Here is a 20746-nt window from a genome sequence, read left to right as displayed (position 1 = left end):
TTTTTTCTTATAAATCTACTTTAGTTCTCTGTAGATTATGGATATTAGTCCTTTGTCAGATGAGTAGATTGCAAAAATTTTTTCCCGATCTGTTGTTTGCCAGTTCAATCTAATGATTGTTTCTTTTGCTGTGCAAAAGTTCTTAAGTTTAATTAGATCCCATTTGTCTAGTTTGGCTTTTGTTGCCATCGCCTTTGATGTTTTAGTCATGAAGTCCTTGCGTATGCCTATGTCCTGAATGATATTGCCTAGGTTTTCTTCTAGGATTTTTATGGTCTAAGGTCTTAGGTTTAAATCTTCAATCCATCTGGAATTAATTTTAGTGCAAGTTGTAAGGAAGGGGTCCAGTTTCTTCTTTCTGCACATGACTAGCCAATTTTCCCAACACCATTTATTAAACAGGGAATCCTTTCCCCATTGCTTGTTTTTGTCAGGTTTATCAAAGATCAGATGGTTGTAGGTGTGTGGCATTGCCTCCAAGGCCTTTGTTCTGTTCCATTGGTCTATATCTCTGTTTTGGTACCAGTACCATGCTGTTTTGATTACTGTAGCCTTGTAGTATAGTTTGAAGTCAGGTAGCATGATGCCTCCAGCTTTGTTCTTTTTACTTAGGATTGTCTTAGCTATACGGGCTCTCTTTGGGTTCCATATGAAGTTTAAAGTGGTTTTTTCCAGTTCTGTGCAGAAGGTCAGTGGTAGCTTGATGGGGATAGTGTTGAATCTGTAAATTACTTTGGACAGTATAGCCATTTTCACAATATTGATTATTCCTAACCATGACCATGGAATGTTTTTCCATCTGTTTGTGTCCTCTGTTATTTCCTTGAGCAGTGGTTTGTAGTTCTCCTTGAAGAGGTCCTTTACATTCCTTGTTAGTTGTATTCCTAGGTATTCTCTTTGTAGCAATTGTGAATGGGAGTTCGCTCATGATTTGGCTCTCTGTTAGTCTGTTATTGGTGTATAGGAATGCTTGTGATTTCTGCACATTGATTTTGTAACCTGAGACTTTGCTGAAGTTGCTTATCAGTTTCAGGAGATTTTGGGCTGAGATGACGGGGTCTTCTAAATATACAATCATGTCATCTGCAAATAGAGACAATTTGACTTCCCCTTTTCTTAATTGAATACCCTTTATTTCTTTTTCTTGCCTGATTGCTCTGGCTAGAACTTCCAATACTATACTGAATAGGAATGCTGAGAGCAGGCATCCTTGTCTAGTGCCAGTTTTCAAAGGAAATGCTTCCTATTAATCAGAGCTAACCATAGTTAACATTTTGATTAACCACTGTTAGCATTTAATGTGTACTTCTCAATCTAACTATATAGGTATAGATAAAGATACGTATGCACACAAGTGCACACACATGTGGCCAAATGCATACAAGACCCCAAGTTTCCTATTTAAGAAAATGCTTTTTTGGTTTAATGATAGCTCGTGAACATATTTTGATATCAAAAAATACATCATAGTAAGATGATGTTTTATAAGCTTTCCCAGCCTTATAACTCCAGAATTATCATTTCATAATCCAATGATTATAAAATCAGGGATGCTGCACTGAAAATATATTCATTATTCAAGTTACGACCCATTACGCATTCTATATCCTGCACGGTGCATGGGGAAGTACAGACATATCTACCATTTATTAAACCTGCTTAGTATATACCATGCCTTGTGCCACTGTCACATTACAATACGTAATGTCTCTCACAATAACCCGTGATATGGATACCATTGTTCCTAGTGTATGAAGAAAGTGAGAGAAGCTCTGAGTGGGTATTTTAACCATTCTCAGACCTAGAAAAAGTGGAAGGGCTCCACACTGAAGACACATCTATCTGACTTTCAAGCTCACTCTTGTTTTCTGAGGGACTCATTTGAGAGTTGAGCTGTGGCAATTAGGATATACGTAGAGAATGGACTAGAACAGAGTAGTAAGCAGGGACAACAAGACCAACAAGAATCTCAACTTGTGTTATATCAATGATAAGTCCCAAGGGCTATGAGAAATTGCAGAGATCCCAACTGGGGGAGTAATCACAGAAAGTTTCATGGGAAGGTGGTGTATTAGTCAGTTCTCACATTCCTATAAAGAACTATGTGAGACTGGGTAATTATGAAGAAAAGAGATTTAATTGGCTCAAGGTTGTGCAGGCTGTACAGAAAGTATGGCTGGGGAGGCCTCAGGAAACTTATAATCATGGTATATTATGTACTGACCAGAAGTGAATTTGACCGGCATAAAAGCATAGGAATAATTTAGAGTTTTATATATATATATACATATAACTATATATATTCTAAATTATTAGCAGGCATGTCACTACATGTTTGGAGCAGGAGAAAGAGAGCGAAGGGGGAGGTGCTACACACCTTTAAATAACCAGATCTCATGAAAACTCACTATCACAAGAACAGCAAGGAGGAAATTCGCCCCCATGATCCAGTCACCTCCTACCAGGCCCCTCCTCCAACACTGGGGATTACAATTCAACATCAAATTTGGGTGAGGACACAGACTCACACCATAAGTCAGGTGGAATTAGAGATAGATCTTGAAAGATAAGCAAGGCCAGCACTTTGTATGGGGTGAGGGAGCAGCAAGAGCAAAGGCTTGGTGGTGGAAATGTAACAGCCATTGGTCTTGTCCTACTAAGGAGACTCATCTTATGAGAAGAAAGGGCTTGTCCTGTCAAGGACTTTGGCCAAATAGGATGACTGCCTGCATGTATGTTCCTGCACTGTGTCAATGAGAGTCACTCATACTCTGACAATATTCGGGAAGCCAAGATTTGTAGAACATCCTGTTTCCATATGGTTGGTTAGTCATGAGTTTCAGAACTTGGAAACCTCGCAACCTTTGGAAATAACCAGACTACATATTAATGGATTAAAGTTTCAAATGTCATTTTCCATTTCTGTCCAAATGAAGTTGAGACACTTTTCATGAAAAAAATATCAAGCTTCTCATGACTAGTTTCTTGCATGGTATCTGAATGATTTAGATCGCTGGTTGACTTGATGGTAGCCACTCAGCACCAAGACAGAATTATCTCCAATCATGTGGATTTTCAGCATCAAAGACAGATACTGATACTAAGTGACAGAAGTTGGGCTTCAGAGTTGAGCATGATGCTTAAATCTCTTCTTCTGGTTAGCTTTGATAACTTCATGTCTTTAAATTTTGTTTTATGCTTTTGAGACAGGATCTCACTCTGTTGCCCAGGCTGGAGTGCAGTGGCACAATCATGGCTCACTGCAGCCTTGTACTCCAGAGCTCAAGTGATCCTCCCATCTTAGCCTCTCAATTAGCTCAGAGTACAGGCATGAGCCAACATGCCCAGCTAATTTTTTCACTTTTAGTAGAGACGAGGTCTTGCTAAGTTGCCCAGGCTGTTCTCGAACTCTTGAGCTCAATCAGTCCTCCTGCCTTGGCCTCCCAAAGTGCTGGGATTATAAGCATGAGCCACCATGCCTGCCTCCATCTCTTTAAATAGCGATCTTCCTCTTTAGTTTGATCTATCATTTGTGTCTGACCCTCCCCAAAGAGTAGATTTCTTTTGAACATCCTATTTGATGGACTACACACATTCTAAAACTAGTCTTTCTGTTTTCATACAAATCAGCTTCCTGAATTCTATGTGCAGGTACAGACTATTTCTGCACATTTTTGTCTACATGACACCAAAAACTGCTTTGGCTTCTTTATTTTATTTTACTTTTCAACTAATGATTGTGATGAGTAGATCCAACCTGAAGATAAGCAATAATACCTGTACTTGTTCCACTTCAACTACCCAACAGTGGCTAACGGTTCAAAGGTCATCAATAAGATACTGGATTTGGTTTTAAAGTTCTCTTTTGAAGACACAGAGGCCCTGTTGGTAATGTTTGGCTTGGATGCAGGTGAGAGGTTCTTGGGAAGGCAGGATGCAACACAGTCTTCAAAGAAGACTTTAGAAATTGGGACTTCTCCAGTTTTCTTTTATCATCCAACTTCTGTTGCTGATCAGAGTTGGCACTTATTCATAGAGGCGAAGATAGAAAGGATGTGAACCCTTGGGATAGCTAAGAAGGGTGGAGGGATTGGTCTGAAAGATTCACAAGGTGACCCAAGTTGAGGATTTCTTTGGCCAAGTGGCTAGAACTGGTATTAATTCTTGCTGTCTTCAGATGTGTGGTAGTGAGTCATCTGCTGGAGTATGATTAATCCTATTTTGTAGGAAAGGACAGCGCAAAGATTCCACCCAGATCTTACATAACATCATGGCCCCAGAGCTCAACACGCTCTCTTTCTGTAATAATTCTTAGCTAGAGCATTTTACCAAGTTTGAATAATTATTGAGCTCAGTGCTTAAGGAAGAATGGAAAGGCCACCATACAAAGCTCAATCTTAGGGATCATATATCAATTGGCCCCCAATGCAGATCTTTCCATTTCATACAATCAGTCCTCTCAGAAATTGGTTTTGTCATCAATCTATTTAGTGTGGTCCTATAATCTAGGAGCTGGAAGATGAGACATTGAGTTCTGACCCTCATTAGCAGTTAGACTCTGTGAAAATCATCTCAATTCTCTGAGTCTCCATTTTCTCATCTACAAAGTAGGCATCTATATATCTGCCCTGTGTATGGGTCAGTACTGCTATATCAAATAAGATAGCATACAGAAAAGTACTTTGGAAATCATAACTTACATCAAGTATAAGAGATTATTATGATTACTTTGGTTTTGTAGGGTATGTTATGGTTATGTTGCCAACAAAACCTAAATAACAATTTCTAATACAAAAATAATACATTTTTTAAAAAACCAAGCATTAGGTACACTGTAAAACTTGGAAATCAGCAAGTTTGGGCACAACATGGAAATCTATGACTTGAGATAAACCAATAATAAAAGAGACTTTTTTACTTTAGGAGCTTCCAAATCCCCACCCCGGGAGATGGCGCCCAGCTGTGAGTGATACTGGGACCCTTGAAGCATTGCTAAAAGCCCACCACCCAGATGTTCTCTGCATCTGTCCCATGTTTAGAAAACTCCTAGAATTTCCAGAAACTACCTAAGACAGTTTAAGATGTTATTTACTCAATGCCGTGGCATGGGAAACAAGCTCAAATCAAAGGACAATGCCTTCTGTGCTGAACGTCTACAGCAGGGGTTGGCAACTTCTCTGAAGAGTCAGATATAACAAATTCCTGTTCTGTATACATTAGGGTGAAGGGAACAGAGAAAGCACAGGTCTGGAAGTAGACAGACAAAGATCACTAGTCTGGATCGGCCTCCCTTGGGATAATATCTCACATATACTACTATTTTAAAATCCATTTGCCCAATAAGCACCTCTTTCTTTTAAAATTCAATGTCTGAGGCCAAGTGTGGTCGTTCATGCCTGTAATCCCAACACTGGGAAGCCGAGGTGGGAGAATCGCTTGAGCTCAGGAGTCTGAGACCAGCCTGGGCAATATAGTGAGACCTGGTCTCCACAAAAAATACAGAAGTTAGCTGGGTGCAGTTACGTGTGTCTGTAGTCCCAGCTACTTGGGAGGCTGGAGCAGGAGGAATGTTTGATCCTGGGAGGCAGAGGTTGCAGTGAAGTGAGATCGCGCCACTGTACTTCAACCTGAGTGAAAGAGTGAGACCCTGTCTCAAAAAAATATAAATAAATAAAATGCAGTCTCTGTGAAGATAAGGTCTATCATCTACTTACACCTTAGTATAAGTGTCTTAATTAATCCTTAGTCATGTTCTCCTATCTGAGATCTGTTATAATGTAAGAATAAATATTTTGACTGAAGAGTAGTTTTAACGTTTAGTATGCTTTGGGGAAGGGCGGCTTAGAGTGGACAGTCAGAGCAGTATATTACACAGTTTCTGTGGGTAAGGCAAAGAAGGGCCACCAGGAAGCAGGATCAAAGTGCAAAAATGGAAGATGAAGGACACGACAAGACCCAGGGTATGTTCTCAGCTGTTCCTACAGGCAAGTGAAAATAATAAAGACCTGAATTTTGGTATGCAAACTGTCGGTGGCCAATGCCTAATCTAGAGAAATGATGGTGGGACTGAATTGTATTTCATATTTCTTTTTTAGACACAGGATCTCTTTGTCACCCAGACTGGAGTACAGTGGCACAATCGTGGCCCACTGCAGCCTCAAACTCCTGAGCTCAAGTTATCCTCCCACCTCAGCCTCCTGTGTAGCTAGGACTACAGGTGTGCACCACCATGCCTGGCTATTTTTTATTTTTATTTTTATTTTGTAGAGACTGGGTCTCACTATGTTGCCCAGGCTGGTCTTGAACTCCTGGGCTCCTTCCACCTCGGCTTCTCAAAGTGCTGGAATTACAGGTGTGAGCCATCACACCTGGCCAATGGGACTGAATATTAATTTGACTTCAAGGAAAACAGTGAAAGGAGAGGAAAGGACACTATGCACATGATGGTACCATCACTCATGATGATCTAACCCACAAGGACTCCAGAACACCTTCCATTTAGCCCAAGTCACAGGCACAGCACAAGATTGAGTCAGTGTGGCCTTGAGTTCACTGAGCCATGGCTGACAGTCCATCAGCAGAGCCATGCTTCATCCTTTGACTGAAGCAGCACAAGCTCACCAGAGCAAATGAAGTCTCTAGGTGAATATAGGTTGTTCTTTTCAAGTAAGTAGGAAAAGAGTGAAAGCTGTGTAGTAGTCCGAACAATAGATATCATTTTAAGCAAATTCCCTAGGCCAAAGTCCACATTTGTGCATCAGGAAAATAAGATGGAATAGTGAATGGTACAGGGTTGGATGGATCTACAGACATGTGATAAAACAAATATAGTCAAAACTTGGTGGCAAAATCTGGGCAATAGCTACATGGATGTTTGCTGTAAAAATATTGAAGTTTACTGCATGTTTAAAATTTTTCATAATAGAATAGTGGAGGGGCAAGAGATTCTCCCTAAGGGAAAAAGAAATCCACATTTGCAAAACTGATCATTTAGGGCATGTTACACTTTTCTAGAAAAGGATTTTCCTGATTAACTTTTAAACAAGCCCATCACTTCTGAGGAGTGCAGTACACAAATGAGGATGTCATCCTCGCTGAAATTGTATTAGCAGATTCTTCATTTCCAGGGAGAGAGGGAACATGAAAAACATAGAGATGTCCAAAATTTCAGTGCAAATGTAACCAGTTTATAATGATTTTTTAAACAGTGTCCCCAAAAACGTCAAGAAAGAAATATTCCCTCAGTTTAAAATGCAGGTTAAATTCTGTTTAAGAGTGTGTGTGTGTGTGTGTGTGTGTGTGTGTGTGTGTGTGTGTGTGTTTTTAATTCTATTCTGTAGAAATTAACATGATTTAATTAATAAAAAGTGGACCACTGAAGCAGGAGGAAGGAAGAAACCGGTCAGGCAGGCAGTTAGGGTGGGTCCTCGGTTGAGTTCTTTCAAACAAAAGAACAGCCTACAGACACAGATAAGGTAACTTGCACAGGGGTACTTGCCTGAGATATGCCCACAGCCACATAAATAAGAGAGACTACACAGGATACTTGCCTAGACATCCCTACAATGGAAAATTCCATCCCCTGACACATGTGCAGTAAGGGGAACAATGCAATATGGAGTAACTCAAGCAAAGGGCCCACATGAGCACTAGGAGGATGGGGTGGAGCTACCAGAACTTTGCACCTTATACAAATGAGACACCCAGCCCTCATGAGTTTCTTACAAAAGCCTCTGTATTCAAATGTGAAATGGCAACCTTTTTTGGGACCCCTCTCTATGGCAAAAAGCTTTCTACCTTTCTTTTACTTATTAAAGTTCTGCTCCATTCTCACCCTTAGAGTGTCTGCATCCTTGATTTCCTTGGCCATGACAAAGAACTTTGGGTGGCACCCCAGAAAACAAGACTGTTTCATCATTACAGATCTGTGAGTTAAAGGGGGTTGGACAGAGATCTTATGTGCAGAATTTCCTTTATAAGGAAACAATGAGGGATCAAAAACAAATGCACAAAAATTAGGTGAGGAGACACCTTCTAAATATGGGGTGAGAGGGTGGTCATTCAGGTTCTTGCTGCTGGAATGAGTCTACATAATTGGACTGTCCTGTTCTTGCTGACTGTAGTGAAAGAAGGCAAGAAAAGCACAGTCTGGGTTTTCTCTCTCTCTTCTGCTTGGAATCATGGCTTGGCCTACAAAGCGCCTTCCCATTTGATTTGCTTCTCCATACAGTGCTGAGAATTTGAGTGGCAATTGTAATTCTCATCTCACGGATGGAGACACAGACTCAGGGAAACTCAAAGAGGTCACACAGCCAGTAAAGGCTAGGGCTGGGACACAAACTCCCATTGCTTAGCACCTGATCACTGTCTCTATGGAGATTGAACCTGAGTGTCTTGATGCCTTCAAGTACTCTGACTAGGCGTAGGATTTCGAGCTATTCCAACATAGGTTTCAGCTATGCCAAGACAGCATTCCTTAAGACAGCTGAAGCCTTTCAAAGTACTGACTTTTCTGCCTGACTCTTATTCTTAGAAATGACACCTGGAAGGCACAGCTTCCTTTTACTCTAAGTGGCAATAACCTTTGCTTCTGCCTTGACTAGGCTATTGTCTGTCTGGCACGGGCAGGGCTGAGAACTTCATATGTTTTAGGACTTTCAACTGCCAGGCTAGAAGAGGCCCTTAAAGAAGCTTTGCTCTAATAGTCAGTACCTGGTGAGTCAAGAATGCCTTCGTGTGATAGAGCTCTGCTTCTCCTACAGGATTTGCTAAGCAAAAGAGAGGATGTAGTATTGTCAGAAATGATCTGGTCATTGAACTGTAGCTAGTGAAACTGTCTTTACAAAAAACAGTAACAGTGAAAAACTTATGCAGTGAAGGAGATCTGATCTAGCCAACCCTCATCTTGCCTATGGCCTTCAAGGTGCCCTTAATTATTCCTAGGCCTAGGCCAAGCTAACTTTGGGAGACATTTAGTTTATAGTTTAAACGATAAAAGCCCTTTCCCAAACTCAACTGCCTTTGTAAAGCTCATGAGAAACCACCAGACTAGGAGGCTGGAAAAACCTGAATTTTGCTAAGGTGTAGACATCAAGGATTGCCACCCATTATTCTGGAAGTTTCCCAATTACTCCTGCAGATAACATCACGATTGTAGAACCTAAGATTGGACTTTTGAGATATCTTTTCAGGTTTTTTGCATGTCTGACTGAAGGCTCCACCTGGACCCACCAACTGCTTCTGTGGCCCCACCCAGAAGGGATCCGTCCAGGAGGACAGCGTCAACTCTTTATTATTTCATCTCTGACCCAACCAGTCAGCACTCTCCATACCTTAGCTCCCTGTCCAGCAAACCATTTTCGAAAAACCCCTAACATCTGAAACTTCCATGAAATTGATTTGAATAATAACTTCATCTTCTGCGTGGTGTGGCCAGCCTCATGTTAAACACTTTCTTTACTGCAATGACATGGTCTCTGTGAATTGATTTTGTTTGTGCAGTGGGCAGGAAGAACCCCTTGGGCGATTACACTAGGACACCTTCTCCCTAAGTTTTTGTACTCAGCATTATGGGAAAGATACTCACTCCTTTTTCTAACCCTGAACACAGAAAAGTGAGTATGTTGAGAATGTCAAAACGGCAGGAGAAATCATGCCTTTGAATCCAAAGGGATGTTTGGAGAAGAAGAATGATCGGTCAGCTTTGTTTCCCTCCCCAACCCCCCCCCCCTTGGCTCATTTCACAAAGGAAAAGGGGGAGGAAGAAGAGTCTGTCAGGATTTTGCAAATGAAAAACACGTCCACACTGACAGAAATAGACTGTTTTCTATTAAGGAATCTGGTCATGGGAACAATTATATTTTTGAATTTATCATCATGTTTATAAAACAATATTCCAGAAAAGATTAGAAGGGGAGATTTTGTGAAATAATTCCTCCAGCCCGGTTCTGTTTGTGAATGCCTCAATAAACAACCATAGCCATATTGCTGTTGTTTTCTGTTGAACTTTGACGGAGATTTAAAAATTGCTGCAAGTGAGAGAAGAAGGTCCTCCTCTATTTTCCCATTTGTGATATTAGTGTTTTCTATTTATTAAGTTCTCCATGCCACCTAGTGTTTATCTGAAGAAATGCCAGATTCTTAGCAAGTCCCCCAATCCTGTTCATGCAGTAACTCAGTTAGACATACTCTGTGTGACATCCTGACTGGCTGAAAAGTTTGTGATGATCTTCAACACTAACACATATGACCCAATCCTTCCCCTTGAAGAAAACATTGACTTTTTTTCTTCTATAGCAAGCTTGTCCAACCCACAGCCCATGCACGGGCTGCATGCAGCCCATGACAGCTGTGAATGCAGCCCAATACAAATTCGTAAGCTTTCTCAAAACAATTTCTTTTGCAAAAATTTTTTTAGCTCATCAGCTATCATTAGTGTTAGCGTGTGGCCAAGACAATTCTTCCAGTGTGTCCCAGGGAAGCCAAAAGATTGGATACCCCTAGTCTACAGGACATACTGGCATCAAAGAAGTCTAGAATGATCATGGTAGAAGGGACGTTCCAGACCTTTAGTCGACACCCCAGCCCACTGTTGTGCCAGGAAACCCTTGTTTACAATGCAGTGTTTCACAAGAGCCTCATGGGACATCGACTTTGCTCTTTATTTTTTTCTTTGAACGTATCTGAAATATATGGCAGGAAAGCCAGAAGGCGCCTAAACCATTCAGAATCTCTGTTTCCCTCTGTGGCTGCAGCAGTAGGCAGAGAATGCACAAGAAAGGGCCTGTTTTATCTCTGGCGAGCAGGATCCAGGTTGTGCAGCTCACAGGAGTTCTAGCTGGAAGGACTTGATTGAATTCTTCCTCCCTCTTCCTACCCGCCTCCGAAAACAACAACCCCCCTAAAACAATGCCCATGATGTTAGCAACAACAAAGCTGTCCTTTTAAAATCTGTCTTCTATCACTTGCCTTTAGTAGTTACCAAGGTCTTCTAAATGTTACCAAAGGCTGAGCTACGACTGGAGAGGGTGTGGCGGCAGGGAACAGAGCTGTAGGAATGAAGTCCAGTTTTCCAAAGGGACCCTGACAATCCTGCCATGGCCCTTTTCTGGATTTACAGAAAGTAGTGGTTGTTATAATTCTGGCAAACACGTGCCCTGTATTTTATACAACAGTTCCAATTTCAAATAGTTTCCCTTGTCATTCACGTAAGCACACTTGGCCTGGTCACATTATGGATTCTGTTCTTTTTTTTTTTTTAAGGGGGCTGCTTGGAAAATACGCTCACCATCCCATTAGAGCCAAGGTCTAATAAGGAGGACTCCCCTTTCTGCCACCCTTTGACAAACTTCCCAACTTACTGTTATTATTTCCCACGGGGCCTGAAGGGCCACAGGTTGCTGATAGGGTGAGGGCTTACAAAGTCAGCTGGAGGCTTGAAGAGCTGGCAACCTTGATCTACACATTTGGAGCTTATAAAGCATATTCACTTTGGGCTAGTAAACATAAAATGGATCTGAATTTTTTTTTTGTTTCTGTGTATGCTGATCTGGGCAATTTGCAAATCTTACTACAACAGATGAAATACCATCAGCATGACCTTATTGAAACCTACATCTGTAGTGAGACAGGGAGCCAGTCGCCACAAGTGTCTCCATGGAAGGCACCAAAGGATATCTCCAGGAGGTGAGAGCTGCATTTGACAAACTCCACAGGCTCTGAATCGCCTGTCAGTTTTGCAGAGAAAAGCCAACATTTCTGCTGACCACACACCATACCCGATGTCCTTAATTGGAACTCTGTCACCATAACGTGGAGCTCTTGGGTCCTGCCTAACCCTTGGTTTTGTTACAGATATTAAAAATGGGGGACCTCAGACAAGCTGGAGACGAAGTGGTACTGTCAAAGTGGGGAAAAAAAGACTAAGAAAGAGAGGAGCTGGGCATGGTGGCTCACGCCTGTAATCCCAGGGTTTTCAGAGGCCAAGATGGAGGATGACTTGAGCTCAGGAGTTCAAGATAAGCCTGGGCAATATACAGAGATCCCATTTCTACAAAAATTAAAAAATATAGCCAGACATGGTGGCACATGCTGGTAGTCCCAGCCACTCAGGAGACTGAGGCAGGAAGATAAGTTGAGGCCAAGAGTTTGAGACTAGCCTGAGAAACATAGTGAGATACGTGTCTCTACAAAATATAAAAATAAAAAAACAAAATAAGCCAGGTGTGGTGATGTGTTCCTGTAGTCCCAGCTACTCAGGAAATTGAAGTAGGAGGATCACTTGAGCCCAGGGGGCTTAGATTACAGTAAGCTATGATTGTACTACTGTACTCCAGCCTGGATGAGAGAGCAAGACTCTGTTGGAAGGAAGGAAGGAAAAAGGAAAGAAAGAAAGAAGAGGAAGGTAGGAGGAAGGGAATAGAGAAAGAAAGAAAAAGAAAGGGAGAAAAATAAAGAGAGAAAGAAAGATAAAAAGAAAAGAAGGAAGGAAGAGAACAAAAGAAAAAGAAAAGAAAGAGAGAGGATGGGGAGGGAAGAGAAGAGCGAGGGAGGGAGCCAGCCAGAAGTGGAGGAGGGCGGAGGAAGGGCACACAGGACACCAGAGCAAGAGGTCAGAACTGAGAGAGACCTCCAACCACAGGCTCATGGTCAAGGTAGGCCCAAGCAAGATGGGGAAGGAGGCAGATATCTGCCAGGCCTCCCAGGCCTTCAAGCCATACCTGCCAATCAAGTCTCCCCAGCAGGATTAAGGAAAAAGACGAATGAGTATTCCGTTGCTGTAAATATTCTCATTTCTTTGAGCTATATCACCATCTTCTGTCTCACTCTTTTTCTCTTTGTGAATCTCCTTCCCTTCCCTGTTCCGTCATTCTGTTAACCTGCCGTCTTCATGCATCTATTCATCTTTTTTTGTTGTTGTTGTTCTTTCATCTGGCAGCTCCAAAAGCACCTTCTGATCCATGGAGTTTCCAGTAGCTGCTCTCTTATAGCTGTGGAATCAGCGGTGCCAGGGTCCTTGACCCTCATAGTTGCTTCTTTGAAGGACAACCTACTCCTCTCCCCTGGCCTCCCCTTTCCTGTGGCCACCATGCCCCAGACAGCAGGGCCTCCCCTAAAGACAGCTTGCTCTGGCGAGTCGAGTGGCTTCAGCAGGACCCAGTCTTCTGAGTCACTGTGTGGTCTGGGGGTCCAGGCCTCCAACTTCAGTAGGAGCAAGACTTGCAGTTCCACAACCCGGGCTTTGGCAACCCCTCAACAATTTTGCAGTATAGGCTCCATGGCCTATGTGGAATGTGGGTCCTGCTGAGGGCCCCACCATTAACTGCCTGCTCTGGACCAAGTGACATCAAACTAAAAAGCAGAACATTCTAGGCTGGGCGTGGTGGCTCATGCCTGTAATCCTAGCACTTTGGGAGGCTGAGGCGGGTCAATCACATAAGGTCAGGAGTTCGAGATCAGCCTGGCCAACATGCTGAAACCCCATCTCTACCAAAAATACAAAAAATAGCCAGGCAGGGTGGCAGGCACTTGTAATCCTAGCTACTCAGGAGGCTGAGGCAAGAGAATCACTTGAACCTGGGATGCAGAGGTTGCAGTGAACTTAGATTGCGTCGTTGTACTCCAGCCTGGGTGACAGAGTGAGACTCCATCTCAAAACAAACAAGTAAAAAAGCAGAACATTCCAAACTGCTGTTCAAAAAAAAAAAAAAAAAATCTGCAATGTTTTAAAAAACCTCTAAAAAACTTTTTCCCTAACTTCTACTCCCTGTTCTTAATTTCAGCGGCTGCTTGGGGGAAATAGATCCCTTTAGTTTCTCTGCTTTGTTGTATTAACAAAATTGTTCATCGAATGTTACCTTAGATTCATCTGCAGAGGAGAAAAACAGATCCAGCTCTGTAGCTATCACTTATTGCTACAGAACATTCAAGGGAAAATTTGCTGAAAGTAGATTTTCACACCATTGGGAGCCAATGAGTCCAACATGGAAAAACTTAAAATATTTCAAATGTTGGAGTAGTGTCACTGACTTATTCTGCTTGGTTTTGCCTGGAATGAAGGCTGGTCCTCCAAAGTCAGAGACAAAGAAAGGATAGGCAGCAATTGGATGGGAGACTCACTTATGTCCAAGGTTCTGAATGACCGCTGGCAAAGCTAAAGGGTAGGGAAGGGCCATTGAATAGGACCCAGCTCTGCAGCCCTCATTCAGTGTCCCATTCAGTCCCTGTCTCCAAGGAGCAACCGGAGGTCAGGGGGAAGTCTGAACAGCCGCACTTTGCAACTTGGAAATAAAACTCCAAGGCTTTGATCTTTTCTTATTCTTCCTTCATATTTAATCTTGTGTTTTTAATTTCCTTCTTCATTGCATATTTGACAAAGCCAACTACTGAATCTGTGGAATCTTGTAAATAATGCACTGTTTCCTCCTCCAAACCCAAGAGGCTTGGGCCCATTTGACCTCTGTGGTTTACACAAAATCACCATGGGCCCCCCGAGGAAGATCGACATTTGCAAAAATCACATAATCATTGACGCTCATGCCGAAAGGGGCAGTTGAGATCATTCTCATCCAGCCTCATCATTTTACAGATGAATCTGCTGCCCAGAGAAACTGGGAGACATGTGAAATGTCTCAGACTGAGACCCAAAACTCCCAACTCCCAATCCAAATTATTTAATGGCACTACATTTCAAGGTAAAGTGGTTTGAATCCATGCCTGATTATGGATGTGTTTAAGGGGCCATGGTCATGCAACGTATTTTCCGATATGAGTGTGTATGTGACAATACACATATCAATAGACATGTAATCTCCACTTAGGATCAAAAGAAAAAACATCAGAACTCCTTGTCAGGTTAGTGACTCATGAATACCCAACCAAATCACCATGGGCACTGTGAGTTGTTACATAAGACCTTGACAAACAACACATTTTATCTCTGGTCAAAAGTTACTGCTATCACTCTTTTGGGGATAAAGCCACAGGATATTCTCTGGGATGCGCACCCAAATCCCATAGCCATCCTATCTGTGTTGCCTACCAAAAACCAACAGTGCCACTAAGGATGGCATATCTGACTCTGACATCAGCTCTGTCTCCACCCGTTTCCCCAGGTCCCCGACATTCCTGACAGAGCTACTCCTTTCTGTCTCCCTCTCAGTGAGGGAGGAGATGAAGTCTTAATGGGTACTTCTCACCCTTGTCGGCATGAGATAGAGAAAGGGAGCTCACGTCATGATCTCCATTGGTGGCCCTATTTGGGGAAGGTCTGATGTTACACCAGCTCCTCCTCACTTTCTCCTGTACCCTTCAACTTACCTGGCCTTCTCAGATCAACGTTCCCTGCAGGTATACATCATATAATTGCTGATGCCAGGTGTTGCGGATCAGGCGATTATATCCACACTAAACTCATGGCACCTCATTTCTCAAACTCTCCACTTACGAGAAGAGCACCTGCCTGTGAGCTTCAAAGACTCAAGTTACGCAATACCAAAAATCTTGATCTTCAACGTTGACTCAAGTGGGCTACTTCTTGAGGCAGAGCAGTATCTAACCTTGAGGCATCTGAAATATGCACTCTGTGATAGTTGGTGGATGGTTAACCCTCTATAGACAGCAATATAGTTTGGATATTTGTCCCCACCCAAATATCATGTTAAAATGTAATCCCCAATGTTGGAGGCAGGGCCTAGTGAGAGGTGTTTGGATCATGGGGTGGATCCCTCATCAATGGCTTCAGTCATCCCCTTGGTGATAAGTGAGCTCTCACACTGAGTTCACATGAGATTTGGTTATGTAAAAGTGTGTAACACATCCCCCTCCTCCTGCTTTTGCTATGTGAAGTGCCTGCTCCCACTTCACCTTTTGCCATGATTGAAAGTTCCCTGAGGCTTCACCAGCCCCATACTTCCTATATGAGCCAATTAAATCTCTTTTCAAAAATAAATTACCCAGTTTCAGGTAATTTTTTATAGCAATGCAAGAACAGCCTAATACGGAGAGCGAGAGCTATAGCCATAGACAGCTATATACACTATGGAATCATAAATCTATGTTCATACCAGAAATCAACTTACTTGTATTTATTCATTCTGTCAATATTTTACTTTAATTCATTCATTCATTTATTCAACAAACATTTATATGTCACATGGATGGCTCCTTGAAGATTCAGCTGAAATGCCACAACTTTAGAAGAACCTTCTCTGACCACCTAAAGAACCCACCAACCTTCCAGCCCTGCAGTCAGGTGACCCTTTTATTTCCTTCAGGGCATTTGCCATAATCAGAAATTTTCTTATGGATAGAGTTACTGTCTCTCTCTTCCAACTAGAATGTAAGTTTCCTGAGGACAGGAGTCTTGCCTGTCTCATCCACAGCTATATTCCAATACCTATGTTTTCCTTTCTGAAACCTAGAGGTTAGCACAGAGTCTGTATAGAAAAGATAAGAAATATTGATTGGAGGCTGTGCAGCAGCTTAAAAGAATGGGGAGGCTCATTGAACTCCCCTGCAGCTCTCGGGAATACTGTGGTTTTCTTCATTGTCGGGGCCAGGCCTGCACGCCAGCAACCATGTCGAAGGGACCTGCCGTTGGTATTGATCTTGGCACCACCTACTCTTGTGTGGGTGTTTTCCAGCACAGAAAAGTAAAAATAATTGCCAATGATCAAGGAAACCGAACCACTCCAAGCTATGTAGCCTTTACGGACACTGAACGATTGATCGGAGATGCCGCAAAGAATCAAGTTGCAATGAACCCTACCAACACGGTTTTTGATGCCAAACGTCTGCTTGGATGCAGATTTGATGATGCTGTTGTCCAGTCTGATATGAAGCATTGGCCCTTTATGGTGGTGAATGATGCTGGCAGGCCCAAGGTCCAAGTAGAATACAAGGGAGAAACAAAAAGCTTCTATCCAGAGGAGGTATCCTCTATGGTTCTGACAAAGATGAAGGAAATTGCAGAAGCCTACCTTGGGAAGACTGTTACCAATGCTGTGGTCACAGTGCCAGCTTACTTGAATGACTCTCAGCATCAGGCTACCAAAGATGCTGGAACTATTGCTGGTCTCAATGTACTTAGAATTATTAATGAGCCAACTGCTGCTGCTATTGCTTATGGCTTAGACAAAAAGGTTGGAGTTGAAAGAAACGTGCTAATCTTTGACCTGGGAGGTGGCACTTTTGATGTGTCAATCCTCACTATTGAGGGTGGAATCTTCGAGGTCAAGTCTACAGCCGGAGACACCCACTTGGGTGGAGAAGATTTTGATAACCGAATGGTCAACCATTTCATTGCTGAGTTCAAGCGCAAGCATAAGAAGGACATCAGTGAGAAGAGAGCTATAAGACACCTCTGTACTGCTTGTGAGCATGCTAAGCGTACTCTGTCTTCCAGCACCCAGGCCAGTATTGAGATCGATTCTCTCTATGAAGGAGTCGACTTCTATACCTCCATTATCCATGCCCCATTTGAAGAATTGAATGCTGACCTGTTCCGTGGAACCCTGGACCCCATAGACAAGGCCCTTCGAGATGCCAAACTAGACAAGTCGCAGATTCGTGATACTGTCCCGGTTGGTGGTTCTACTCGCATCCCCAAGATTCAGAAGCTTCTCCAAGACTTCTTCAATGGAAAAGAACTGAATAAGAGCATCAACCCTGATGAAGCTGTTGCTTATGGTACAGCTGTCCAGGCCGCCATCCTGTCTGGAGACAAGTCTGAAAATGTTCAAGATTTGCTGCTCTTGGATGTCACTCCTCTTTCCCTTGGTATTGAAACTGCTGGTGGAGTCATGACCATCCTCATCAAGCGTAATACTACCATTCCTACCAAGCAGACACAGACCTTCACTACCTATTCCAACAACCAGCCTGGTGTGCTTATTCAGGTTTATGAAGGTGAGCGTGCCATGACCAAGGATAACAACCTGCTTGGCAAGTTTGAACTCACAGGCATACCTCCTGCACCCTGAGGTGTTCCTCAGATTGAAGTCACTTTTGACATTGATGCCATTGGCATTAATGTCTCTGGTGTGGACAAGAGTACAGGAAAAGAGATCAAGATACTATCACTAATGACAAGGGTCATTTGAACAAGGAAGACATTGAACACATGGTCCAGGAAGCTGAGAAGAACAAAGTGGAAGATGAGAAGCAGAGGGGCAAAGTGTCATCTAAGAATTCACTTGAGTCCTATGAATTCGACATGAAAGCAACTGTCGAAGATGGGAAACTTCAAGGCAAGATTAACAATGAGGACAAACAGAAGATTCTGGACAAGTGTAATGAAATTCTCAACTGGCTCGATAAGAATCAGATTGCCAAGAAGAAAGAATTTGAACATCAGCAGAAAGAGCTGGAGAAAGTCTGCAACTCCCTCATCACCAAGCTGTACCAGAGTGCAGCTTGGTGATGATGCGTGTAGGAGGCATGCCAGGAGGGACACCTGGGGGATTCCCTGGTGGTGGAGCGTCTCCCTCTGGTGGTGCTTCCTCAGGGCCCACCATTGAAGAGGTTGATTAAGCCAACCCAAGTATAGATGTAGCACTGTTCCACACATGTAAAACATTGAAGGACATAAATTTGTAGCAAATTCTGTGGCAGTTTTTAAAAGTTCAGCTGCTATAGTAAGTTACTGGGCATTCTCAATACTTGAATATGGAACACATGCACAGGGGAAGGAAGGAAATAACATTACACTTTATAAACACTGTATTGTAAGTGGAAAATGCAATGTCTTAAATAAAACTATTTAAATTGGTACCATTAAAAAAAAAGAATGGGGAGGGCTCAATATATATCACCATGGAAAACTCTCCAAGTGAGACTATTGTGTGACAAAAGACGAACAATCTGCCTAGTTTAATATCATTTAGGCTTTAAGAAAACACTCTCAACAAAACTGTAGATTTCTGTACATCCATATTCCTATGTAAATGCATCAAAACAGCCTGGTTAAAGAGGAAAGAACACTTCCAAACTCATTCTATGAAGCCAGCATTACTCTGATACCAAAGTCAGATAAAGAAACAAGAGAACAACAGACCAATGTCCCTGATAAATAAGGATTTTTAAAACTCAATAAAATACTAGCAAACTGAATTCAATAGCACATTAAAATGATTGTATGTGTATCCATGACCAAGTCGAATTTATACCTATGGATTTGATCTGTGTACTCGCCTGAATCTCATGTCAAACTGTAATCCCAGTGTTAGAGGTAGGGCCTGGTGAGAGGGGACTGGATCATGGGAGCAGAGTTCTCATGAATGCTTTAGCACCATACATACCCTCAGTGCTGCTCTCATGAGTTATCATGAGTTATCATAAGATCTGATTATTTTAAAAGTGTATAGTACCTTTCCCCTGTTTTCCTCCTGCTCCAGCCACATAAGACACGCCTGCTTCCCCTTTTGCCTTTCACCATGAGTGTAGGTTTCCTGAGGCCTCCCCAAAAGCTGAGCAGATGCTGCCATGCTTCCTGTACAGCCTGCAGAATCATGAGCTAATTAAACCTCTTTTCTTTCTAAATTACCCAGTCTTAGATTTTTTTATAGCAGTGTGAGAATGAACTAATACAACCTGCAACACAATGATAGTTCAACATACAAAAATCAATCAATGTGAGCCTGGTGTGGTGGCACATACCTGTGGTATTAGCTACTCAGGAGGCTGAGGCAGGAGGATTGCCGGAGCCCAGAAGTTAGAGACCAGCAGGGGCAACATAGCAAGACTCGTCTCAAAAAGTTAATCAATGTGATAAATCATGTTAACAAAGTAAAGAACAAAATCCACATCATCATCTAAACTGATGAAGAAAAAGCATCACTCAAATCAAAATTCAATAATTTTTCATGACAAAAACACTTGAGAAACTCAGAATAGAAGGAAATACGGGCCATATATGCAAAGCCCACAACTACTGTAATACTTAATAATGAAAGACTGAAAGCTTTTCCTCTTAAGATCAGGACTAAAACAAGGATGCCCACTCTTGCCACTTCTATTCAGCATAATACAGGAAGTCCTGGCCAGAGCAATTAGGCAGGAAATAAAATGTATTCAAATTGGAAAAGAGTAAGTAAAATTACCTCTGTTTGCAGATGACATGATACTTTATGGAAAAAAAAAAAACCTAAAGATTTCACCAAAAAAATCTGTTACAACTAATGAAGAATTTCAGCAAAATTGCAGGATGCAAAATCAACGTGCAAAAATTATTTGTGTGTTTTGTGAGGTTTTTTTTGTAGCACCAGCAACAAAAGCAAAAATAGACAAGAGTAGACAAGAGGAACCACATCAAACTAAAAAGCCTCTGCACAGCAGAGGAAACAACAGAGTGAAAAGGCAACCTACAGAACGGGAGAACATATTTGTAAACCATGTATCTGATAAGGGGTTAATCTCCAAAATACATAAGGAACTCCTACAAAATAACAGAAGAATAAATAACTCAATTTAAAAGTGGGCAAAGGACTTAAACATTTCTCAAAAAAAGACATACAAATAGTCAACAGAAATATGAAAAGATGCGCAACGTCACTAATCATCCAGGAAATGCAAATCAAAACCACGAGATATCACCTCATACCTGTTATGATGGCCATTATCAAAATAACAAGAGATAACAGGCATTGGCATGAGTGTGGAGTAAAGGGAACCCTGCACGCTGTTGGTGGAAATGTAAAATGGTATAGCTGCTATGGAAAACAGCAGTAAGCTTCCTCAAAAAATTAAA

At 42.1% G+C, this 20746-nt stretch overlaps 1 pseudogene; it reads left to right on the top strand.

Annotated features, from left to right (window-relative positions):
* Positions 1–16577: 16577 nt before the first annotated feature.
* Positions 16578–18531, top strand: LOC105732281 (heat shock cognate 71 kDa protein-like; annotated as a pseudogene).
* Positions 18532–20746: the final 2215 nt, after the last annotated feature.

This window comes from Aotus nancymaae, unplaced genomic scaffold (assembly GCF_030222135.1).
Source record: "Aotus nancymaae isolate 86718 unplaced genomic scaffold, 86718_ANA_hifiasm-v0.15.2.pri h1tg000004l, whole genome shotgun sequence".
In the NCBI taxonomy this organism is placed as follows: domain Eukaryota; kingdom Metazoa; phylum Chordata; class Mammalia; order Primates; family Aotidae; genus Aotus; species Aotus nancymaae.
The sequence above is the reverse complement of the archived record's forward strand: the minus strand, read 5'-3'. Positions and strand labels throughout refer to the sequence as shown.